Source organism: Pseudophryne corroboree, chromosome 1 (assembly GCF_028390025.1).
Source record: "Pseudophryne corroboree isolate aPseCor3 chromosome 1, aPseCor3.hap2, whole genome shotgun sequence".
Taxonomy (NCBI): domain Eukaryota; kingdom Metazoa; phylum Chordata; class Amphibia; order Anura; family Myobatrachidae; genus Pseudophryne; species Pseudophryne corroboree.
The window spans coordinates 1,211,354,882-1,211,367,289 of record NC_086444.1 but is presented as its reverse complement, the minus strand read 5'-3'; positions in this window follow the sequence as shown (position 1 = coordinate 1,211,367,289).

Here is a 12,408-nt window from a genome sequence, read left to right as displayed (position 1 = left end):
CTCAGTCAAAGACAGATAATTCTATTTGAGTCCGTCTGTGCAATAATTCCCTTCTCATGAATAAGAAAAAGTATATCAAAATTTTTTTGATAGTGTGACCATCATCTGTATCATATATGTGCCCATATATGGATTCTCAGGGCAATAATTTTGAATCATAGGTCACTTTTGAGTCGGGTCACTTATGTATCAGCGTGTGGCCCAGTTAACGTGGAGAAAGTGTCTATGTAGTGGTTTCTTTCAAGACATATCAAATCAGGGTATTCCATCAATAGGACAGAAAGAATGGTACCACCTGTATAAGGAGACAAGGAGTTAAAGTTTTGTTGATTCACCTACATAAATAATGGGAGAATGCAAGGCACCCGTATCATAACCAAATTGCCCTGTGTACTCTATCCCAGTTGTTTATAGGTTAATCACCCAAAAAGGGAAAGGATCGAATTACCTTAAGAGAGGATCATATAAGTTATTGTATAAAGGTACGAGGTGCATGGGCTTCCAAATCCAGCAATCAATCAGGCAATCCGCCTGCTGGATTAAAGAGAGGAGGTATTGAGGCAGAAATGCTCAGGCAATTGTCTAATCAATAAATTGCCTTGTTATAACAATTGGATAATGGTTCTCCAAATGTAATTTTACCTTAATTGTCCACAGCTGAGCATTCCTATGTCTCAAAAGCAAATCCTTTCTATGAAGAGCCCTGGACGTACCACTCCAGATCTCCTTGTCATGAATTCTTTCACATATGTCCCATGATTTTGAGCCAAGATCCTGACAGAGGTATGGGGCACAATTGCCTCAGTTATTTAGTCACTGACTATCAAGTGGTTAACTTAGCAACAACTGATAATTTCAGATGCTGAAGTACAGAGAGTAGTTATTTACAACCATGTCCAAACGGAGGTATGAGGCACCAAATCCTTGATTCCTATTAAGAGTTATCAGATGATCTCAGTACCATGACAGAGGTGTACAGCATACAAAGTTATAGTTCTTTTTGACTAATACCATGTGGTTGGATGTCAAAGGTATGAGGCACCAATGCCTCAGTTTTTATGATGTCAAAAAAATTATTTTATTACTAGGCAGAGGTCACTGACCCACAAACTTCTGGTATTTCCAGCAGCTACTGGTGCATCTCGCTAGTTTTTAACCATAATATGTTATGCACATAGAGGTATAAAGGGTGGCCAAGATATAGGCAAACCTCCCTTCTGCTGTTCTCCCGTCTTGCCAACAGGTATAGGACGAGGAATGAGAGAGGGTAGGTGCATCCAAATTGACCAGAAGGAAGAGAAAGAGGAGGTATCAAGCAAAGAGACTCAGGCAGGAATTCCCTGATGCCTTATAACAGGTAGTGCAGAGATTTAAACCTGCACATTTGTCTCTAGTGCGGTACACTCCAGAAAAGTCAATTGAAATTGTAGTTACTATTGATTCTAGTCACTATCAACCAAGATGCATGAAAATATACTTCTTCTCTCTTTACCCTAAACTCCTCCCATATGTACCCCTGAAGGACATATATACATATATAGTAAATAAATGAATAAGTATTTTCACAGTGCCCATATACACATATATAATAAATAAATGGTGAATATCTTCACAGTGCCTATCAACAACCGTTTGTCATGCAATAATAAGCTGTTCTCTCTAATACAATATAGCTGCTACTACCAATGTAAGTAACCAGTGTTCTCATGTACTAATTAGGACAATGGATAATTCCTGAGGGCTCATGAGCATGTTATAATGAGCTGTTTTCTCTGATACAGTATTGCTGCTAATGCCAGTGCTAGTAGCTAATGTTGATACTTGTCAGAGATATGTATCAAAAAAGTATGATACATCTATCAAAAAGATATGTTGCTGTTTTCAAAATAACACCTCAATAAGTATCCCCATAATTATTAATTATATTCCCCTCCTGTCTTGTTCCATTTCATACAAATAATAAGAATTTACTTACCGATAATTCTATTTCTCATAGTCCGTAGTGGATGCTGGGACTCCGTCAGGACCATGGGGAATAGCGGGCTCCGCAGGAGACAGGGCACATCTAAAAAAGCTTTTAGGTCACATGGTGCGTACTGGCTCCTCCCCCTATGACCCTCCTCCAAGCCTCAGTTAGGTACTGTGCCCGGACGAGCGTACACAATAAGGAAGGATCTTGAATCCCGGGTAAGACTCATACCAGCCACACCAATCACACCGTACAACTTGTGATCTGAACCCAGTTAACAGTATGATAACACAAACGAAGTAGCCTCTGAACAGATGGCTCACAACAACAGTAATAACCCGATTTTTGTAACAATAACTATGTACAAGCATTGCAGACAATCCGCACTTGGGATGGGCGCCCAGCATCCACTACGGACTATGAGAAATAGAATTATCGGTAAGTAAATTCTTATTTTCTCTAACGTCCTAGTGGATGCTGGGACTCCGTCAGGACCATGGGGATTATACCAAAGCTCCCAAACGGGCGGGAGAGTGCGGATGACTCTGCAGCACCGAATGAAAGAACTCCAGGTCCTCTTTAGCCAGAGTATCAAATTTGTAAAATTTTACAAACGTGTTCTCCCCTGACCACGTAGCTGCTCGGCAAAGTTGTAATGCCGAGACTCCTCGGGCAGCCGCCCAGGATGAGCCCACTTTCCTTGTGGAATGGGCCTTTACAGATTTAGGCTGTGGCAGGCCTGCCACAGAATGTGCAAGTTGGATTGTACTACATATCCAACGTGCAATCGTCTGTTTAGACGCAGGAGCACCCAACTTGTTGGGTGCATACAATGTAAACAACGAGTCAGATTTTCTGACTCCAGCTGTCCTTGAAATATATATTTTTAATGCTCTGACAACGTCCAGTAACTTGGAGTCCTCCAAGTCGCTAGTAGCCGCAGGCACCACAATAGGCTGGTTCAAGTGAAATGCCGAAACCACCTTAGGGAGAAATTGAGGACGTGTCCTCAATTCTGCCCTGTCCGAATGGAATATCAGATATGGGCTTTTGTATGACAAAGCTGCCAACTCCGAAACTCTCCTGGCTGAAGCCAGGGCCAACAGCATGGTTACCTTCCATGTAAGGTATTTTAAATCTACCGATTTTAAAGGCTCAAACCAATGAGATTTGAGAAAATTTAGAACCACGTTCAAATCCCACGGTGCCACTGGAGGCACTATTGGGGGTTGTATATGTAGTACACCTTTGACAAAAGTTTGTACTTCAGGCACTGACGCCAATTCCTTCTGGAAGAAAATTGATAAGGCCGAAATTTGAACTTTAATGGACCCCAATTTGAGGCCCATAGACAATCCTGCTTGCAGGAAATGTAAGAATCGACCCAATTGAAATTCTTCCGTTGGAGCCTTCTTGGCCTCACACCACGCAACATATTTTCTCCAAATGCGGTGATAATGTTGTGCGGTCACTTCTTTCCTGGCTTTAATTAAAGTAGGAATAACTTCCTCAGGAATGCCCTTCTCTTTTAGAATCCGGCGTTCAACCGCCATGCCGTCAAACGCAGCCGCGGTAAGTCTTGGAACATACAAGGTCCCTGCTGAAGCAGATCCCTTCTTAGAGGTAGAGGCCACGGATCCTCCGTGAGCATCTCTTGAAGTTCCGGATACCAAGTTCTTCTTGGCCAGTCCGGAGCTACCAGTATTGTTCTTACTCCTCTTTTCCGTATAATTCTCAGTACCTTTGGTATGAGAGGCAGAGGAGGGAACACATACACTGACTGGTACACCCACGGTGTTACCAGAGCGTCCACAGCTATTGCCTGAGGGTCTCTTGACCTGGCGCAATACCTGTCCAATTTTTTGTTGAGGCGAGACGCCATCATGTCCACCTTTGGTTTTTCCCAACGGTTCACAATCATGTGGAAAACTTCTGGATGAAGTCCCCACTCTCCCGGGTGAAGGTCGTGTCTGCTGAGGAAATCTGCTTCCCAGTTGTCCACTCCCGGGATGAACACTGCTGACAGTGCTACGACATGATTCTCCGCCCAGCGCAGAATCCTTGCAGCTTCTGCCATTGCACTCCTGCTTCTCGTGCCGCCTTGTCGGTTTACGTGGGCGACTGCCGTGATGTTGTCGGACTGGATCAACACCGGCTGACCCTGAAGCAGCGATTTTGCCAGGCTTAGAGCATTGTAGATCGCTCTTAGCTCCAGTATATTTATGTGAAGAGACGTCTCCAGGTTTGACCACACGCCCTGGAAGTTTCTTCCCTTTGTGACTGCTCCCCAACCTCGTAGGCTGGCATCCGTAGTCACCAGGACCCAGTCCTGTATGCCGAATCTGCGGCCCACTAACAGATGGGCAGTCTGCAACCACCACAGGAGAGACAACCTTGTTCTCGGTGACAGTGTTATCCGCTGATGCATGTGCAGATGCGATCCGGACCATTTGTCCAGCAGATCCCACTGAAATGTTCGTGCATGGAATCTGCCGAATGGAATCGCTTCGTACGAAGCCACCATCTTTCCCAGGACTCTTGTGCATTGATGTACTGACACAGTTCCTGGTTTTAGGAGGTTCTTGACAAGTTCGGATAACTCCCTTGCTTTCTCTTCCGGGAGAAATACCTTTTTCTGAACCGTGTCCAGAATCATGCCCAGGAACAGCAGATGTGTTGTCGGGGTCAATTGAGATTTTGGAAGATTTAGAATCCACCCGTGTTGCTGAAGCACTACTTGTGTTAGCGCTACACCGACTTCCAGCTGTTCTCTGGACTTTGCCCTTATCAGGAGATCGTCCAAGTAAGGGATAATTAATACGCCTTTTCTTCGTAGAAGAACCATCATTTCGGTCATTACCTTGGTAAAGACCCGAGGGGCCGTGGACAACCCAAACGGCAGCGTTTGAAACTGATAATGACAGTCTTGTATCACGAACCTGAGATACCCTTGGTGTGAGGGGTAAATCGGGACATGTAGATAAGCATCTTTTATGTCCAAGGACACCATGAAGTCTCCTTCTTCCAGATTCGCTATCACTGCTCTGAGTGACTCCATCTTGAACTTGAATTTCTTTATGTACAGGTTCAAGGATTTCAGATTTAGAATAGGCCTTACCGAACCGTCCGGTTTCGGTACCACAAATAATGTGGAATAATACCCCTTTCCCTGTTGTAGGAGGGGTACCTTGACTATCACCTGCTGAGAATACAGCTTGTGAATGGCTTCCAAAACCGACGTCCTTTCTGAGGGAGACGTTGGTAAAGCAGACTTTAGGAACCGGCGAGGGGGAGACCTTTCGAACTCCAGCATGTAACCCTGAGATACTATCTGCAGGACCCACGGGTCCACTTGTGAGTGAACCCATTGATTGCTGAAAATCTTGAGTCGACCCCCCACCGTTCCTGAGTCCGCTTGTAAAGCCCCAGCGTCATGCTGATGGCTTTGTAGAAGCCGGGGCGGGCTTCTGTTCCTGGGCAGGGGCTGCTTGCTGCCCTTTCTTACCCTTTCCTCTGCCTCGCGGCAGATAAGACTGTCCTTTTGGTCGCTTTTTATAGGAGCGAAAGGACTGCGGCTGAAAAGACGGTGTCTTTTTCTGTTGGGAGGGGGTCTGAGGTAAAAAAGTGGATTTGCCGGCAGTTGCCGTGGCCACCAGGTCCGAAAGACCGACCACAAACAATTCCTCTCCTTTATATGGCAATACTTCCATATGCCTCTTGGAATCCGCATCACCTGACCACTGTCGCGTCCATAAACTTCTTCTGGCAGATATGGACATCGCGCTTACTCGTGATGCTAGAGTACAAACATCCCTCTGAGCATCTCGCATATAAAGGAAAGCATCCTTTAATTGCTCTAGAGTCAATAAAATACTGTCCCTATCCAGGGTATCAATATTTTCAGTCAGAGAATCCAACCACACTACCCCAGCACTGCACATCCAGGCTGAGGCTATTGCCGGTCGCAGTATAACACCAGTATGTGTGTATATACTCTTCAGTGTAGTTTCCAGCCTCCTATCTGCTGGATCCTTGAGGGCGGCCGTATCAGGAGACGGCAACGCCACTTGCTTTGATAAACGTGTGAGCGCCTTATCCACCCTAGGGGGTGTTTCCCAGCGCGCCCTAACCTCTGGTGGGAAAGGGTATAATGCCAATAACTTCTTGGAAATTAGCAGTTTTCTATCGGGGTTAACCCACGCTTCATCACACACGTCATTCAATTCCTCTGATTCTGGAAAAAATACAGGTAGTTTTTTCACCCCCCACATAATACCCCTTTTTGAGGTACCAGCAGTATCAGAGATCTGCAAAGCCTCCTTCATTGCCGTGATCATATAACGTGTGGCCCTATTGGAAAATACGTTTGTTTCTTCACCGTCGACACTAGATTCATCTGTGTCGGTACCCGTGTCGACTGACTGAGGTAAAGGACGTTTTACAGCCCCTGACGGTGTCTGAGACGCCTGAACCGGTACTAACTGGTTTGCCGGGCGTCTTATTTCGTCAACTGACTTTTGTAATGTGCTGACATTATCACGTAATTCCATAACTAAAGCCATCCATTCCGGTGTCGACTCCCTAGGGGGTGACATTACCATCATCGGCAATTGCTCTGCCTCCACACCAACATCGTCCTCATACATGTCGACACACACGTACTGACACACAGCAGCCACACAGGGAATGCTCTAATCGAAGACAGGACCCCCTAGCCCTTTGGGGAGACAGAGGGAGAGTTTGCCAGCACACACCAAAAGCGCTATAAATGTATATAAACAACCCTAGAAGGTGTTGTTTACTATATATGCGCTCTTAATATATAAATATCGCCAATTTATGCCCCCCTTCTCTTTGTTACCCTGTTTCTGTAGTGCAGTGCAGGGGAGAGACCTGGGAGCCTTCCTCACCAGCGGAGCTGAGCAGGAAAATGGCGCTGAGTGCTGAGGAGAATAAGCTCCGCCCCTTTTTCGGCGGGCTTTTCCCCGGTTTTTAAGAAACTGGCCTGGGTTAAAATACATACATATAGCCTTAATGGCTATATGTGATGTATTTATTTTGCCACTAAAGGTAATTATATTGCTGCCCAGGGCGCCCCCAGCAGCGCCCTGCACCCTCCGTGACTGAGTCAGTGAGCCGTGTGACAACAATGGCGCACAGCTGCCGTGCTGTGCGCTACCTTCAAGAAGACTGAGGAGTCTTCTGCCGCCTGCTTTCCGGACCTCCGTTCTGCCGTCTCTTCAGCGTCTGTAAGGGGGATCGGCGGCGCGGCTCCGGGACGAACCCCAGGCTGACCTGTGTTCCGACTCCCTCTGGAGCTAAGTGTCCAGTAGCCTAAGACTCCAATCCATCCTGCACGCAGGTGAGTTGGAAATCTCTCCCCTAAGTCCCTCGATGCAGTGATCCTGTTGCCAGCAGGAATCACTGAGATTGAAACCTAAAAAAAAACTTTTCTAAACAGCTCTTTAGGAGAGCCACCTAGATTGCACCCTCTCGGACGGGCACAAAAACCTAACTGAGGCTTGGAGGAGGGTCATAGGGGGAGGAGCCAGTACGCACCATGTGACCTAAAAGCTTTTTTAGATGTGCCCTGTCTCCTGCGGAGCCCGCTATTCCCCATGGTCCTGACGGAGTCCCAGCATCCACTAGGACGTTAGAGAAAATGATAAATCCTAAATGTTCCTAAAATAATCTTGGGTTTAAATAGGACCCCTTTAGGAATATATCTATAATATTTAACCATATCATCATCATAGGTTACTGAAATACCCTACATATTATCATCCCTCTTTTTTTTCCCCTTCTTTTCCTTTAATTGGGACTATATGTATTTACTTACTGCAACACAGTTTACATATTTATTAGTGAATTTTTTATTCATTATTTGTTAAAAGGCAGTAAAAATAATCTTGTATCTATAGATTCTGATTAATTTTAATTGGAAACCTATGATCTTCAAATTGGGTAGCCTAGTTGCATAGGATTGCGTTCGGCACCTACAATTGATCAATAATGAAGAAAAGCTGTGAATAAGCAGTCCTTTTTTTCCTTTAAAAGCAACGGACCACAGGCTATCTAATCACCTGTGATCAAGCCTTGTGAAACGTACGTCAGGTCTTTCAGTGGGTGAGTCACGTGGTGCGCACACGTGACCCACCGGTCCGTCAGCGGTACAGCAGTGTGGCAGCTGGGAACGAAGGAGGTATCGGCCTGTTGCTGGCCAGAGCGGCCGCAGGAGAACGGGACGCCGCGCGGTGACAGACGGCGGGGATTATCTGCGAGTACAGCCGTCCGTATGTGAAACTCTGGGGTGACATTTCCCCCTTTTCCTCCGCACCGTGTCCCGGGAGTGGTAATTATATTGACAGAGTGGTGGCCAGTGATAAAACACATTCACAATTTATACGTGACAATCAAATCTCTGTTTCCACCTCAAAAGACCAGGACAATAATTATGGGGATACTTATTGAGGTGTTATTTTGAAAACAGCAACATATCTTTTTGATAGATGTATCATACTTTTTTGATACATATCTCTGACAAGTATCAACATTAGCTACTAGCACTGGCATTAGCAGCAATACTGTATCAGAGAAAACAGCTCATTATAACATGCTCATGAGCCCTCAGGAATTATCCATTGTCCTAATTAGTACATGAGAACACTGGTTACTTACATTGGTAGTAGCAGCTATATTGTATTAGAGAGAACAGCTTATTATTGCATGACAAACGGTTGTTGATAGGCACTGTGAAGATATTCACCATTTATTTATTATATATGTGTATATGGGCACTGTGAAAATACTTATTCATTTATTTACTATATATGTATATATGTCCTTCAGGGGTACATATGGGAGGAGTTTAGGGTAAAGAGAGAAGAAGTATATTTTCATGCATCTTGGTTGATAGTGACTAGAATCAATAGTAACTACAATTTCAATTGACTTTTCTGGAGTGTACCGCACTAGAGACAAATGTGCAGGTTTAAATCTCTGCACTACCTGTTATAAGGCATCAGGGAATTCCTGCCTGAGTCTCTTTGCTTGATACCTCCTCTTTCTCTTCCTTCTGGTCAATTTGGATGCACCTACCCTCTCTCATTCCTCGTCCTATACCTGTTGGCAAGACGGGAGAACAGCAGAAGGGAGGTTTGCCTATATCTTGGCCACCCTTTATACCTCTATGTGCATAACATATTATGGTTAAAAACTAGCGAGATGCACCAGTAGCTGCTGGAAATACCAGAAGTTTGTGGGTCAGTGACCTCTGCCTAGTAATAAAATAATTTTTTTGACATCATAAAAACTGAGGCATTGGTGCCTCATACCTTTGACATCCAACCACATGGTATTAGTCAAAAAGAACTATAACTTTGTATGCTGTACACCTCTGTCATGGTACTGAGATCATCTGATAACTCTTAATAGGAATCAAGGATTTGGTGCCTCATACCTCCGTTTGGACATGGTTGTAAATAACTACTCTCTGTACTTCAGCATCTGAAATTATCAGTTGTTGCTAAGTTAACCACTTGATAGTCAGTGACTAAATAACTGAGGCAATTGTGCCCCATACCTCTGTCAGGATCTTGGCTCAAAATCATGGGACATATGTGAAAGAATTCATGACAAGGAGATCTGGAGTGGTACGTCCAGGGCTCTTCATAGAAAGGATTTGCTTTTGAGACATAGGAATGCTCAGCTGTGGACAATTAAGGTAAAATTACATTTGGAGAACCATTATCCAATTGTTATAACAAGGCAATTTATTGATTAGACAATTGCCTGAGCATTTCTGCCTCAATACCTCCTCTCTTTAATCCAGCAGGCGGATTGCCTGATTGATTGCTGGATTTGGAAGCCCATGCACCTCGTACCTTTATACAATAACTTATATGATCCTCTCTTAAGGTAATTCGATCCTTTCCCTTTTTGGGTGATTAACCTATAAACAACTGGGATAGAGTACACAGGGCAATTTGGTTATGATACGGGTGCCTTGCATTCTCCCATTATTTATGTAGGTGAATCAACAAAACTTTAACTCCTTGTCTCCTTATACAGGTGGTACCATTCTTTCTGTCCTATTGATGGAATACCCTGATTTGATATGTCTTGAAAGAAACCACTACATAGACACTTTCTCCACGTTAACTGGGCCACACGCTGATACATAAGTGACCCGACTCAAAAGTGACCTATGATTCAAAATTATTGCCCTGAGAATCCATATATGGGCACATATATGATACAGATGATGGTCACACTATCAAAAAAATTTTGATATACTTTTTCTTATTCATGAGAAGGGAATTATTGCACAGACGGACTCAAATAGAATTATCTGTCTTTGACTGAGGTCATTTAGATCAGACCATACACATTCTTTTCATATTTTTGCAAGAAGATCACTCATATATTTATTAGTTCGTTCATATGGATGTTATATAAATCATTTTTAAGGCATACCAAATAAAATTTGTAATCTTAATATTTATAATAATTCTTATCAGTATCTTTTTTTCAAAACAATTTTTGTTCCGTTACCTCAGACAAGAGTGCTTCCAACCAGGGTTTTTTTTTGATCTTCTTTGTGGTCATTTTTTTTTTTTATGATTTGTGTCTCTATACCCTTGGGAGCACCACTGACCGTCATAATTTATTGTAACCATTATACCAATAGGTTATAGGTATACAATCGATGAATAAAAGGGAAAGCAATATCCCAAGAGCGTCAGTTCTTCTGAGGTAATTATAATCTGTAAAACTACCTTCCTGTGCGGCCTACATCCCTAATCCCTTTTCCCCTCTTGTTTTGTGCAATTTGCCAGAAGTGCCAGATGGCCAGTCCGGCTCTGCCCGTAGCTGTGACCTCACCAGTTCTTTCAGTGGGGAACACTGGTACTGCTCTAACTGGGTGGACAGGCCCCACCTGAGTTTCTTGCAAAGCGACTGCCTGAATGAGAGCTGTGATTTGGCTGGATCCTTCATCTTCCTGTGACCTATGACCTTGAAAAGACTTCAAAACAGGATAAAACTTGCAAAGGTTAGGGTTAATACATTGCTCTTGCATACTATTATCATTTACAGATGTACCATTGATTGCAGCCATCTTTTTACCTTTGACCTGTGTCGGTAATGGTGTGTTTGTGTCTCCATTCCTGCTAGGTTTGGAACCTGCATTACGAGTTAATTCCCTCTGCACATCCCCCTCCTGCTGCCATAAATTTAAACAATCTGTATGTCTAATCCTTTGTTTTCTGGATTTTATCAGACATATCCTTAAGTTCTGCAATACCTCTGGTACAAAGCTCCCTACCCTAGGGAATGGTTCCCTATCTTTGTCATTCATACGTACCCATTCATTGCAAAAAGCCTCTGTGTGTGAACCATACTTTTCACACATAATAAACCTTGCTGACCTTCTCGGTCCCACTTCTTCAGCCTGAACCCTGGCTACTAAACGCCCACTGCTTGTGCAATTGGATCCCATCGCGGACTTTTTGCCAATAAACGCAATCCCCAATGCACACCGCAGATAGACGGTGAAAGACACCTAGCGCTTTCACTCGCTCCTTCTCCGCTGAGTACCACGACTCACTCCAATAGTGAACACCGCGTACCCAGTGAGGCCCTATCTAGTTTCTATTTACTGGAAGTGTTAGGAGTGACTTACCTTTTCCATAAATATCTGCCATTGGAGATTTTCCTGAGAGAGACCAGCGAAAACTCCCTATACACTTATACACAAATCACGCTTGCGTATGCTCCATACAGCGCTAATGATACCGCAGTTTTACGCAAAAGCTCGTAAAGGGGTATCAAGTTGCGCTGCATATATTGCACCCACAAACGCGCGGTCCAATCGTACAGCGTATAGGTACTTGTTACCTATCTGCCGTACGACCACGGGTCGATGTACAAACTGCGATCCTCAGTTCGGAGCGTAATACAAAAACCTTTTTACTTCAATACTTCGCAATACTATGCACTATCATGCTCCTCTGCAAATCACCTCACGATTTGCGTATTTCAATCTATATTAATGTGAGTCAGCCGCCTCACGCCACCGCGCCTCCACTTACTTGATGTACCACGGGACCCGATTTCCGGAGTTCAATACGTTCACTCTTACGTTCGCTCACTCAAATACACTTTGCTTTTCTGTACAGAAAATTTTAATTCATTCAGATAGGCAGCTTTACCCCCAGAGGCAATACAGTTTTAAACAAAAGTTTTATACTAATCTGCTTTAGAAACCGGGCAGTTTTGTGCTATTGTAGCATGGCTACTGTCCCACCTTTTAGCTAAACGACACTATTGTGTAATTTGTACTTAGCGCCCGTACTCTTATGCACTTTGCGTAAACACGCGACCATGCGTGTCTTTTATGCCGTGTGCGCAGTCCTGTACTTTGTCCGAGACACGTGTAC